This window comes from Staurois parvus, unplaced genomic scaffold (genome assembly GCF_062004578.1).
Source record: "Staurois parvus isolate SC_StPar_1 unplaced genomic scaffold, SC_StPar_1.0 ptg000708l, whole genome shotgun sequence".
In the NCBI taxonomy this organism is placed as follows: Eukaryota; Metazoa; Chordata; class Amphibia; order Anura; family Ranidae; genus Staurois; species Staurois parvus.
Window position 1 is genome coordinate 7,003,848 of NW_028318504.1, and position 14,208 is coordinate 7,018,055.

Consider the following 14,208-nt stretch of genomic DNA (forward strand, 5'->3'; position numbering starts at 1 on the left):
TTTTTTTCATCTCTTCTAACATTCTGCTTAAACTTTGTGATTTGTATAGTACTGCTTAAACCTGAAGAAGGGGACACTCCACGACAGCTTGTCCTCAAACTTGTATGTTAGTGCAAATAAAAAAGTATCACGGACAGTACTCAATTGTTTCTGAAGTCTTTATGTAACACTTTACAGGATCATGATGACAGCAGGTAGAGGCTCACCTCCACAACTGGCTGCTAAGTTACAAATACTGTATGTACCCCCAATGCACCCCCCCCCACGCACATGCGTGCAGACACATACACACACACACCACACTTAAACACACAGATATACATAGGTCCTTTATAAAAAAAAAATTAAACATTTGTTTTAAATATCTATTGCTCTACAGGAATGAAATAAAATCTAATTAATCTCATCTGTCATTACATTACATTACATTACATTGAGTTTATATAGCGCCAAAGGGTTTGCTCAGCGCTGTACAATAGAGGGGGGGACAATACATGAAACATTACAGCAACTACGAACAGCACACGAGGGGTAAGAGGGCCCTACTCTTTCGAGCTTACAATCTAGGAGAAGAACCAATCTGTCAAGAACCAGCCTCTTCTTGGGGTATCTCATCAAGCCATCATGGGCTCATAGAATAATTTTGCAGAGAGCAGTGCTTCATTGCATGGCACTCTGGACTCATCTACCACTAAGGATAGCCAGGGCTGTCTTAATAGCATCATGGGCCCCTGGACAAAGTAATGCACTGGGGCCCCTACCAGTCTGTCCCAATGTATTCCCCTATTCTCAAGAATTAAAGTATAAATAGTTGATAGAATTAAACATATATTTATGTGTACTTTCAATAGAATTGATTTTAAACAATAACAATACATGTCATAAATCAACACAAAGGCACAGTATGGGGGGGGGGGCAGAAGGGCGCAGTACAGGGGGAGTCAATACTGGGATCAGGAGGGCACAGTACAGGTTCTGGGATGCTGCCTGGGCCATCCTGGGACAGCTTAGTAAAAAGTGTGACTGTCCTAGCAAATTCAAAACAGTTGACAAGTATGATGCAATGCAAGATTGTGCATGGGGCCCCCATGCACATGAGGCCTCTGGACAGTGCCCAAGGGTGCCCATGCATTAAGACAGCCCTGAGGACATCAGAGGAGGAAGAGGACTAGTGACATCACACTATCATAGTGAGGACCCCTGGAAATAAAAAAAAATAAAATTATATAAATAATATGTCATAAGTATTTTTTTAATTAACATTTATGCATAGGATGTGGGAACAAGGCAAATGAGGTGCAGAAAAATGGCAGCAGGTGCTATGGATTGATGAGTCAAAATTTTAAATATGTGGCTGTAGCAGGAGGCATGTTTTTCACCAAAGGGCTGGATAGCTGTACAATAATGACTGTCTGCAGGCAACTGTGAAGCATGGTGGAGGTTCTTTGCAAGTTTGAGGCTGCATGTCTGAAAATAGAGTTGGAGATTTGGTTAAGGCCTTTGGTGTCCTCAAAGCTGAGAAATACAGGCAAACACTTATCCATCATGCCATATCATCAGGGAGACGTGATTGGCCCCAAATGTATTCATCAGTCAATGTCATTGAGAGCTATCTTCAGTGTAAAGAAGAACACGGAGCGCTGGAAGTGATGGTTTGACCCCCACAGAGCTCTGATCTCAACATCATGGAGTCTGTCTGGGATTACATGAAGATACAGAAGGACTTGAGGCAGCCTACATCCATAATAGTGGTTAGTCCTCCAAGATGTTTGGAGCAACCTACCTGCCAAGGTTCAATAAAAACTGTGTGCAAGTGTACCTAGAAGAATTGATAAAGTTTTGAAGGTAAAGGATGGTCACACCAAATATTGATTTGATTTGGATTTCTCTTCTGTTCATTTACTAAAAATAAACTATTAACACTTCTATTTCTGAAAGCATTCTTAATTTACAACCTTTTTTCACACCTGTGTAAAACAAACTTTTGAACAGTAATATAATATACATTGCTAAAAAGAAATTAAAGGAACACTTTTTAATCAGAGTATAGCATCAAGTCAATGAAACTCCTGGGGTATTGGTCTGGTCAGTTGAGTAGCAGAGGGGGTTGTTAATCAGTTTCAACTCATTTGGTGTTAATGAAATTAACAACAGGTGCACTAGATGAGCAACAATGAGATGACTCCCAAAACAGGAATGTTTGTACAGGTGGAGGCCACTGACATTTTTTTCCCTACTCATCTTTTCTAACTGTTTTGCATTTAGCTAGGGTCAGTGTCACTACTGTTAGCATAAGGCAATACCTGGACCCTACAGAGGTTGCACAGGCAGTCCAACTCCTCCAGGATGGCACATCATTACGTGCCATCACCAGAAGGTTTGCTGTGTCTCCCAGCACAGTCTCAAGGGCATGGAGGAGATTCCAGGAGACAGGCAGTTACTTTACAACAGTTGGACAGGGCCGTAGAAGGTCCTTAACCCATCAGCAGGACCGGTATCTGCTCCTTTGTTCAAGGAGGAACAGAATGAGCACTGCCAGAGCCCTACAAAATGTCCTCCAGCAGGCCACTGGTGTGAATGTCTCTGAACAAACAATCAGAAACAGACTTCATGAGTTTGACCTGGGGGCCCGACGTCCTCTAGTGGGCCCTGTGCTCACATTATAAAGCTCAGTTGGCATTTGCCATTGAACACCAGAATTGGCAGATCCACCACTGGCGCCCTGTGCTTTTCACAGATGAGAGCAGGTTCACCCTGAGCACATGTGACAGACGTGCAAGGGTCTGGAGAATGTTATGTTGCCTGTAACATCGTTCAGCATGACCATTTTGGTGGTGGGTCAGTGATGGTCTGGGGAGGCATATCCATGGAGGGACACACAGACCTCTAAAGACTAGACAATGGCACCCTGACTGCCATTAGGTATCGGGATGAAATCCTTGGACCCATTGTCAGACCCTATGCTGGTGCAGTGGGTCCTGGGTTCCCCCTGGTGCACGAACATGCCCGGTCTCATGTGGCGAGAGTATGCAGACAGTTCCTGGAGGATGAGGGAATTGATACCAGTGAATGACCTTCATGCTCACCTGACCTAAATCCAATAGAACACCTCTGGGATATCATGTTTGAACACCTCTGGGATATCATGTTTCAGTCCATCTGATGCTGCCAGGTTGCACCTCAGACTGTCTAGGAGCTCAGTGATACCCTGGTCCAGATCTGGGAGGAAATCCCCCAGGAAACCATCCGTCATCTCATTAGGAGCATGCCCCAACGTTGTCAGGCATGCGTACAAGCACTTGGGGGCCATAAAAACTACTGAGTACCATGTTGAATTGCTGCAATTAAATTTCAGCAAAATGGACTAGCCTGCTTTATCATTTTTTCACTTTGATGTTTGGGTTGTCTTTGAATTCAGTCCTCTGTGGGTTGATCATTTTAATTTCCATCAAATGTTGGGGCATCCTTATGTTCCTAACACGTTACCCCGTCCATATCAGTATAGATATCCAGCATTATATTTTTCCCCATTGAGATCTGATATGTACCAGTGCATATTTATATATATATATATATATATATATATATATATATGAATATGGTAGGCAGTTCTGGTTGGAATCATTTACTACCTAAAACTGAACAAACAAACAAACAAACAAATAGTCTAAATTGACCCTTTGGTAGGCTATACATATAGAAATGACCTTCATCTTGTTTTTGAACTTTATCGGTTTTCATACATTTCTTCTTCCGAGTGAAAACAACACATTCATTTTTTAAACAAGGTACCCAGGCTAGCTATCCATTATGCACTATCAATGCTCTTCCACAGTCCATCAACCAGTTCTTGACTAATATATCCTGTGAATTATTCAACATCTGCTATGTTGTCATATATTTTTATGGAGAAAAATTGCATTTGCTGACAGCTAGGGAAAAACAAATAACAATATTGCGGTCTTAAAGTATAACTAAAAGCAATTTATTTTTTTAGTTTTAGCTAGAACAAAGGGATTAGAACACCTGTCAGGTTTTTATTGTGGTCTGTGCCCCCATTAGGAATATACACCTTCTCTATTTAACCTGTTTCCCAATATCCTTGAGAGTGAAAGAGAAAGAAAATCTCAACTTATTGGGTTATCACCAGAATATGAATACAGGTGAAATGTTCCAATTAACACTAGTTCTGGTGACAACCAAGAATCCCCTCTTGCTTCCTGTGTTGGCTGTGGGGCAGGGAGTGAAGGGAAATCTCCCCAATTGGGACACAGATGGTGACATAAATAATTGACAGGGGTTATAACCCTCTCTTGTACTGTTCAAAAAAAAAAAAGGTTTCCATTTAGTTCTTCCTTTAAAAATGTTAAAAAGTTTTATTATTCTACTGTTAGTGTACCATGGTATTATTCCTATCACTATCACCAGTGCTGGGGGTTGTTATTGTAGTCACTGACACCAATACTACTGGTTATTATTGACACCAATGCTGTGGGTTATTATTCCACTCACTATCACCAATGCTAAAGGTTATTTTTGCAACCACTAGCACCAATACTAGGGCTATTATTGTGATCACTAACACCAATGCTGGGGGTTATCATTGAAATTACTAACAGCAATGCTGGGGGTTAATATTGCAGACACTGGCACCAACACAGGGGGTTATTATTGTGATCACCATTGCAGGAGTTAATATTGCAGTGAACGATACAGATGCTGGGAAATATTATTGAAGTCACTGAAACCAATGCAGTCCAAAGTACACTATATTGCCAAAAGTATTGGGACAGCCCTCCAAATCATTTGATTAAGGTGTTCCAATCACCTCCATGGCCACAGGTATATAAAATCATCACCTAGGCATGCAGACTGCTTCTACAAACATTTGTGAAAGAATGGGTCGCTCTCAGGAGCTCAGTGAATCCAAGCGTAGTACTGTGATAGGTTGCCACCTGGGCAATAAGTCCATCCGTGACATTTCCTGGCTACTAAATATTCCACGCTCAACTGTGAGTGGTATCATAACAAAGTGGAAGGAACTGGGAACAACAGCAACTCAGCCACAAAGTCGTAGGCCACGCAAAATGACAGAGCGGGGTCAGCATTTGTTGAAGTGCACAGTGTGCAGAAGTCGCCAACTGTCTGCAGAATCAATAGCTAAAGACCTCCATACATCGTGTGGCCTTCAGATTAGCACAACACACTGTTCAACAAATTTTTATTTTTTGCCAGTTTTGGAAACAAAAGGATCCATTTCTTAATGAATTTCACATTCTGAGTTCAAATATAACAATGAAATTTGTCAATTGGCTCTAGTTTTTCTGTAAACGGAAAGTTTTCTACTATAGGCGTAATGACTACATAATGCACAATAATTATATAGATAGATGTCTTTCCACAAATATAAAGCAAGTGATATTGACTACATAACAAAGCCTAAATGGCATAATATATTGCATAGGATTACCAAGAAAAATTATAGCCATAAGCTAAGTTGAATCATTTTAATACTTAGGATTCTCACTAGTTTTGTCTTCAGTTTGTGTCGGTTTTGCTTCTCTTGGCTTTTCTCTTGTATTCGAGGAAAGGGCTATCTCTTACAACTGCACGTGACTACACGCTTCAGGTTCTTCCTCACTTGACTCAACCACGAAGGATTCTGGTGCTTTAGGAATTGGTAGCCCCTCTCCATGAGGAACTGGACGTATTGCCGATGGAATATTTGGATAGTGCACAGATAACTTTTTCTTCTTATTTAGCCCTTTTACAATTGGAGGCACCATACAAAAGTAACAATTACTAACATGATCTGTTTGCTCTCTCCAAATCATTGGCACAGCGAAAGGCATAGATGCCTTTTTTCCATTCAACTATTGCTCCAGTGCCGTCCCACAAGAATTGCAGCATATATGTGGTGCCCAGCTCTTGTCCTGGTCTCCTATCTTGCAGCCAAAATACAAGTTGTAGGCTTTCTTAATCATTCCTGTTATCCTCCTTTTTTGTGAGATAAAAGTTATTTCACCGCAGATATAGCAGAAATTATCTGCTTTATTCACACAAGTTCGAGGCATTACTGAGTAGCCTATATAAGCATAAAACGAAATGTAAAGACGCTGTCGAACTACAATCAGCTACAGATACTGCAGCTTTTATGCAGTGAAATGATGCAATTAAAGGCTAATATTGCATCATCTCAGTATACATGCAATTTTCTATTGGTCACCAGTATCAATTGCGCAATATGCAGCTGAAGTTGCATCATAATTTTGAATGGCTTACGTCATTAGATGGGTGAATATATCATGGAAACTAGAGCCAATCAACATTTTTTAGGGTCATTTTCGTTTTCAGCACCCCAAAATTATGTAAGATTAGCTAATTTTATGCCCAAAACTTTTTACCTGTTGAACAGTGACATCAGTGTGTAGAGAACTTCATAGAATGGGTTTCCATGGCTGAGCAGCTGCATCCAAGCCTTACATCACCAAGTGCAATGCAAAGCATCAGATGCAGTACAATACAGTGGCAAAATACTGTGTATTAAATGGTGTATACAAAGGGAATTGTCACAGCTCTGGAGTATCAAAGCCTATAAATTCAACACATACCACAGCAACAAATAGGTACATTCATGTATAAGAACAATCAGAAAAATCAAATAACAAGAAAAAACCTACATTAAACAAGTAAAAAAAAAAGAAAAAAAAACATAGTAAGCAATCAAACATAAGAATACTGCACACATGTATGTAATAACAGACTAATTAAGTCCACCCAGGTACCCAGGACCAAAAAAGGTTACGAAAGGAAAAAAGAAGAAGGGCACAATGTTAGTAGTTATCCCAAAAATCATAATAACACCCTGACTTCCAGCCCAAACAGGGGTAGTAGCAAGAACAGTGAGGAGAGTTTGACTTAAAACAGAGGGTAACTAAGGTGTAGGGTCAGAGACCAAATGTAGAAGAGAGTCACTGGTGGCTTTTATGTCCAGCCAGGGTCCCCAGAGTCTATTAAACTTCCCTGGACACCCTCTCACCTCATAAATTAGCTTTTTAGCTGATTAATTAAACATTTTCACAATCCAATGTGCATGGAATCAGAACATATCCAGTATAATGCAATGGTCTTTTTGGTGTAAAAGAGCAATATTCATAAAAACCTTTTAGCTTTAGCAGTCAGTTCAATATCATCAGATACCCTGAGAAGACACCACTTAGGACTACAGACATTGGGGAAATCAGAATGAACTGAAACAAATGCAGTAATCTCAGACCAAAACGGTCTGACCTTAACTCACGACCAAACCATATGCATAAATTCCCCTTGTTCTGACTCACATTTATGGCATGTGGGGGTGGCGTGTTTGCGAATAAGAAATAAACGCTTAGGTGTATAATACATTCTGTGTAAGTATCTCAATTGTATGAGATTGTCCCTAGCAGAGATTACAGTATTGGGATATGAGGCATTTACCTCCTTCCATTCATCTGGAGAGAGGTCCGGGATATCAACCATCCACCTCTCTTGTACTTTAGTTAGGTGAGTGGAAGGTCTGTCCAGTAGTAAGGAGTAATAAGTAGAAATAAGTTGTGTGTGATTAGACAAAAGAAGTGCACACTCCAGTTTAAAATGACTTAAATGCGCCTCCCGGAGTCCCAGCTGTGCCTCTGCCGCATGGCGTAATTGAAAGTACCTGAAGTGCCACCCCAGGGGGATATGTAGCTCTCTCTGCAATTGTATAAAAGTTTTAAATATGCCCCCTCGATATAACTGATGAAGATAGGTTAAACCGTACCTAGCCTAATGCAGACTATCTGGGAAGTCATAGAAGTGTGGCAAACAGGGATTAAACCATAATGGCTGGTTGGGGGAACAGAGGTGCTTGGCTTCATTTAAAATAATTAATCAGTGTTGTAGATTCACAGAGAGGCCTTTAGACTTACCGTCCCTATAGTGTTCCAAAGTAGTTTTTTATGAACAACTTGCAGCTACAGTATACCTCCAATGTGAAAATAAAGCTCTGCAACTCGCATATGCAAAAACTAGAAGAATCGGTGTGCAGAAAAAAAAAGCAGAACATGCTCAGGACTGATGAGTCCAAATTTGTAAAAGGTAGTTTGTTCTCAAAGTAAATAACTATAGAGATAGAGGCTTAAAAAGTAATTGGTTTAGCTTAAAGTACAGAGTTTGCCCAATAACCAAAAAAGCCTACAACAAAAGAACCGTGAATCTAAAATTCACAAGAAAAAGGACAAATGCGATACTCATATAGTTATGGAAATATGCTTTATTAGCAAAATTACACATGAAAGGCAATTGAGTCTAGACTGCAAATAGCCATCACCTCAATTTAAGACAATATACTGGACAACCTTAAAACCAAAAAAAGAAAAAAGAAAAAGACATCATGGCAGGTCGTAAGTTATAATTATTATTATACAGGATTTATATAGCGCCAACAGTTTGCGCAGCACTTTACAATATAAGGGAGACAGTACAATTACAATACATTTCAGTACAGAAGGAATAGGAGGGCCCTGCTCATGGAGCTTACAATCTAAAGGAAGGGGGAGGTGATTCAAAAGGTGATAGCTGTGGGGGATGATCTGGTGGAGGTGATTCAAGTACAGTTCTTAGGTGGAGGTGGGGTAGGCTTCCCTGAAGAAGTGAGTTTTCAAAGATCGCCTAAAGGCAGACAGGGTGGGGGCTGACCGGACATACTGTGGTAGGGAGTTCTAGAGGATGGGAGAGGCTCTGGAGAAGTCCTGGAAGCGAGCGTGGGAGGAGGTGATGAGGGAGCTAGAGCGGAGGATATCATGGGAGGAGCGGAGTGGGCGATTTGGGCGGTATCTGTGGATGAGGTTGGTGATGTAGCTAGGGGCCGTGTTGTGGATGGCTTTGTAAGTCATTCAATGCTGTGAAATCATTGACACACAGGTCTTTTGCATCTACAGCAAACACACATCAGGGTGTACCACCGTGGTGGGGATATACATGTAGTTGAAAAATGTCAATAAGGCTATATATCAATTATGAGCAATATACATATGAAACTCCAATAGAAATGGACATAGGAGCCCAGTCTGGAAACATATCAAGCATGGAATATCAAATCAGTGGGTAACCATAATAGCATAAATAAATATCTGGTAATGGTAAACAATAGACCACATATTGTTGCTAGAAGAGTATCGCATTTGTCCTTTATATAACCGCTTTTTCTTGTGAATTTTTGATTCACGGTTCTTTTGTTGTAGTTTGTTCTCAAAGGCCTAGAGGGACGAGGATGAAGGTCTGCAGGCAATATTGGTGGAGATACCTTGCAGGTTTGGAGCTGTAGTTCTGCTCATGAAGGTGGGGATTTGGTCAAAATTAATGGTCTCCTCAATGTTAACAGTAATTATACATCATGCAATGCCTTCAGGGAGACATTTGATAAGTCCCAAATGCATTCTGCAGCAGTAGAATAAGGAGTCCTAGCAGAGGTGGTATGGTCCCCATAGAGCCATGATCCTTACATCATTGAATGTGTGTGGGATTACATGAAGAGACAGAAGCAACTGTGGCAGCCTACATCCACAAACTAACCATGCTTTATGCTCCTAGATGTTTGGAATTCATTGATCAAGGAGCTTTGGTATATCTCAGGAGACAGTTAAAGCTTATGACTTCTTCAAAAGCTATGTTCCCTATTGGCTTCAATGAATTTTATCAAAATGGGGAAATGTTACATAAAATGTTTTTCTTTGAATATTCAGTATAATTGAAACATTTAATTTTGCTCATCTATACTCTGTGTGAGCCTTTTTATTGGAAAGGGTCTGTCAGGAGTCTGTGATAGTGAGCCCTTGTTTGCCAACTTGGGGGTCCCCCCAGTCTGCTTCTTCACCAGGGCCCCTGATGGTGGGGATGGACTTGCAGTAAGCAGAAACCAGGTCACGGCCCCCAAGTATGCCCGTCTGAGCATGGGGAGAGCACTGTTGTGTGAAGAGTACAAACGGCAGGAGACTGAAGAAAACCCAGGTACAAGCCCAGGTCAGGGCAGGCAGCAGGCAAGCACAGACAGTAGACAAAGCCAACTTCAGTACAGGGGTAGTCAGACACAGGATACATGTAATAGTAAGCAGGCAGCAGCTCAGTGAACTGTGAAGTTGCTCACGCAACTCAGGTTGTGCTGAGCATGTACTGTATATATAGACAAGTAAACTGGGAGGCGAGCCAGGAAATGATGAAAGGGAAAGGCAATATAAACTCACAGAAGAGCAGGCAACACCCATAGGTGAGCACAGATGCCCATAACACATGTGAAAGGAACCAGAGGCCTAGGAGAAGCACTGCAGCAGGGAGGTAAGGATTACACAGGCAGGATAACTGCAGGTTAAATTGCGACAGGGTCCTTCAAATGCAGGTGATAGGCCTTGCTCAATGAGACTCCTCCAAAATACACACTAAACACCTACTACCAGGGCCGGATCTCGGGGGTGCTGGGGTGGGCTGTGTGCCCCCAAAAGTTTAGCTGTGCACCCCCAGGTCTTTGAGAGTGCATCCACTAATCCATGAGCCAGTCTGATGCAGACAGTTGATGTAAGGGGGCACTCTGATGGGGACAATCTATGTATGGGGGCACTCTGATGGGGATAACTATTCATATGTAAGGGAACACTCTAATAAAGACAATCGATGTAAGGGGGACTTTATTAGGAACATTGATGTAAGGGAGCACTCTGATGGGAACCCTGATGTAAGGGGGCACTCTAATAGGAACCCTGATGTAAGGAGGCACTCTGGTGGGAATCTTGATGTAAGGGGGCACTCTGATGGGAACCCTGATATAAGGAGGCACTCTGATGGGGACACTGATGTAAGGGGGCACTCTAATAGGAACCCTGATGTAAGGGAACACACTAATGGGGACACATGATGTAAGGGGGCACTCTTTTGGGAATCTTGATGTAAGGGGGAACTCTGATGGGGCGCCGGATGTAAGGGGGCATTCTGATGGGAACCCTGATGTAGAGGGGATTTTGATAGGGATTCCCTAATTTAACCATTAGCCGCCCGGCCAATGGCCGTTTGGCAGCTTCAAATGCGCTCCTGTATTCCGGGTGCACGCCATTTGGCGTGCTCCCGCACATGCGCAGTTTGCGCTAATGCAGAGCGGCGCAGCAGCGCGATCTGTCATCGGCCGCGCACCTCGGACACGGCCGATGACAGATCCGAGTACCGGCTCCCGTAGCTGGTACCATGTGACCTGCTGTGACCAATCACAGCAGGTCACATGATAGTTGTATACAATGGATGGCTTCATTCATGATGCCATCCATTGTATACTAGTGCCTAGCTGTGAATGGTCACAGCTAATCACATGCACATGTCATGTGATTAGCTGTGACCAAATCACAGCTAAGCACAAAAAAAAAAAAAAAAAAGCTGAATGAATCGATTTCATTCAGCTAAATGCTTGCTTATAGCAAAGTAATTCTTTGCTATAAGCAAACTGTGTAAAAAAAAAAAAAAAAAATACTGATCACTTCCCCAAAGTAGTACAATGTTACTATGGTAACATTGTACTACTTTGGTCATAGTAAAATATGAAAAAAAAATCTTAAAAAAAATTAAAAAAAATGTAATAAAAAATTTAAAATGAAAAAAAAAAAATATATATATATATTTTTTCATACTGTCACCAGTCAGTGTCCCTGTTCACCACCATTCCAGTTATATGATGATGCTGTACTGCACTGGTGACAGTATGTAAAAAAAAATTGTGAAAATTATTTTTTTAATTTTTTCATTTTCCGAAAAATTATGACAAAAAAATACAACTTCAAAAAACTCGCCATGCCTCTTATGAAGTACGTCGGACTGTCTACTCTGCAAAAAGGGGTCATTTGGGGATATCTGTACTGTTCTGACATTCTTGGACCTCAAGAAATTAGATTGGCTGTCAGTACTTGAGGATTGATCAATATTCAGATCTATACCATAGTTTGTGAACTCTATAACTTTCCTACAAACTAAAAAATACATCCTAATTTGGGTTATTTTCACCAAAGACATGTAGCAGAATACATCTCGGCCTAAATTTATGAAGAACAATTATTTATTTGTAAACTTTTATAACAGAAACAAAGAAAAATGTGTTTTTTTTTCAAAATGTTTGGTCTTTTTTTGTTAATTTAGCAAAAAATAAAAACCCCAGCGGTGATTAAATACCACCAAAAGAAAGCTCTAGTTGTGTGAAGAAAATGATAAAATTTTAGTTTGGGTACAATGTTGTATGACCGTGCAATTGTCATTCAAAGTGTGAGAGCGCTGAAACCTGAAAAATGGCCTGGGCAGGTAGGTGTAATATCACACGGTATTGAAACGGTTAAGGGGGCTCCCCGATGGGAGCCTGATGTAAAGGGGAACTCTGATGAGTAGTCAAGATGTTAAGAGGGACTCTGATGAGAACTCCTGATGTACAGGGGGACTCTGATAGGGACCTCTGATATAGGGGGGGAACAGATTTTGTTTATTCATCCTAATCTAATGAAAACCTAACACATAATAGTGTTTCCCGGGTTGTAAGACTTTGTGACACACTGGAGCATGGCTTGGCCACGGGACAAGATGGCTGATTAGTCCCTGCACGTCGCTCCTCCACAGCAACATAGAGCAACTCTGAGCACAGTCCAGGCTCCTATTCTCTCCGGACTGGAGGGTTTCTGTCAGGGGACCCACTGAAGTATGTCCTGAAAGTGATCCCAGCCACGAGCATCACGCCGTCTCTTGGACTTCTACATGAAACCCCTACAGCATGCAGAGCAAGATGGCGCCAAGCAGGCCCCTGCTCCTCGGCTGATCCTGCTGTCATCCTGTCCTGCAGCCGCAGACACCATGTGCTCAGACACAGAGGACATTACGGATTCTCCAAAAGCTATCTCACCCTCTGCAGAGGAGAGAGGTAAGGAAACAGCCACCTTCCCGACACACTCACCATCAAAGCCTCCCCTCAAAAAAGGCCTTATAGTCCCACAGAGGGATAACCAAATTCACTATCATTAGCAGCATTTCCCACTATGGATCACCCAGCTACTGAAAACTCTCTTAAAGCTATGCTACTCACTCTGCAATCTGACTTACAAAGGGAACTTCGCTCCTCTATTAATCACCTACATGAACAAGTTGATTTCTTGGAACAACACACTGACCGCATTGAGCAGGATTTAAGTGCGGCAACTAAAGCACATAATGCGGTAGTGGACATACAAGATGAACAAGTTACACTTTTGCATCAGCTTCGTCTAAAAATCGCTGACCTGGAAGACAGATCTAGGTGCAATAACATCAAATTCAGAGGAATCTCTGAAAACATATCTAATGCTGAGATAGTCCCATATTTGCACCAACTATTCTGGAAACTGCTCCCAACACTCACCCCACAAGATATGCTCCTTGATAGAGCACAGAGATTCACAAGCCTCAGCACCTGCCGTCCTTTACACCCCGGGACATTCTGATAAGGGTACACTTTTATCATGTAAAGGAGCAGATTATGAAAGTGGCACGCTCCCAACGCTCTCTGCCTGACCCCTTCACGAAAATTTCTCTATACAACATTTCTACCATCACCACTCAAGCACGCAAAGTGTTACAACAAGTAACATCTATACTTATGGAACACAATATTCCCTATAAATGGGGCTATCCCACAAAATTACTCATCACCTTCCGCAACTAACTAGTCTCTTTATTCAATTAAATGGGGGTGGACTCCTGCGCTGCCAAATATCCTCACAAGGGATGAAGTAGCTACTAACACCCGAAGGAAATGAGATGAAAAAAATATTTTGAACAAATGGTGTAGGGCTGTAAATACTAAAATACCATATTGTCAAATCATAATATAAATAATATTCAAGTGAAAGAATATTAATAAACCTTGTGTATCCTTATTACCTTAATTAAAGGTGAAATACATTCCAAAGTAAATATAAAATCAAAGTAAACAATTATAAAACCGTGATATATATCAATTGATATAAATAAATAAAAAAAGTCCCAAAAAGTGAAGAAATTAGTCCCAACAAGTGAAAAAAATGGTAGCACAAAAAATATATAATATAAAAATCCAGATTTTTCAATTCTTCAACTTTTATATTCCCACTTTTTGTTGCGTGCTCATATTTATGGTGCCAATTGTATCCATCACCTTCTAAT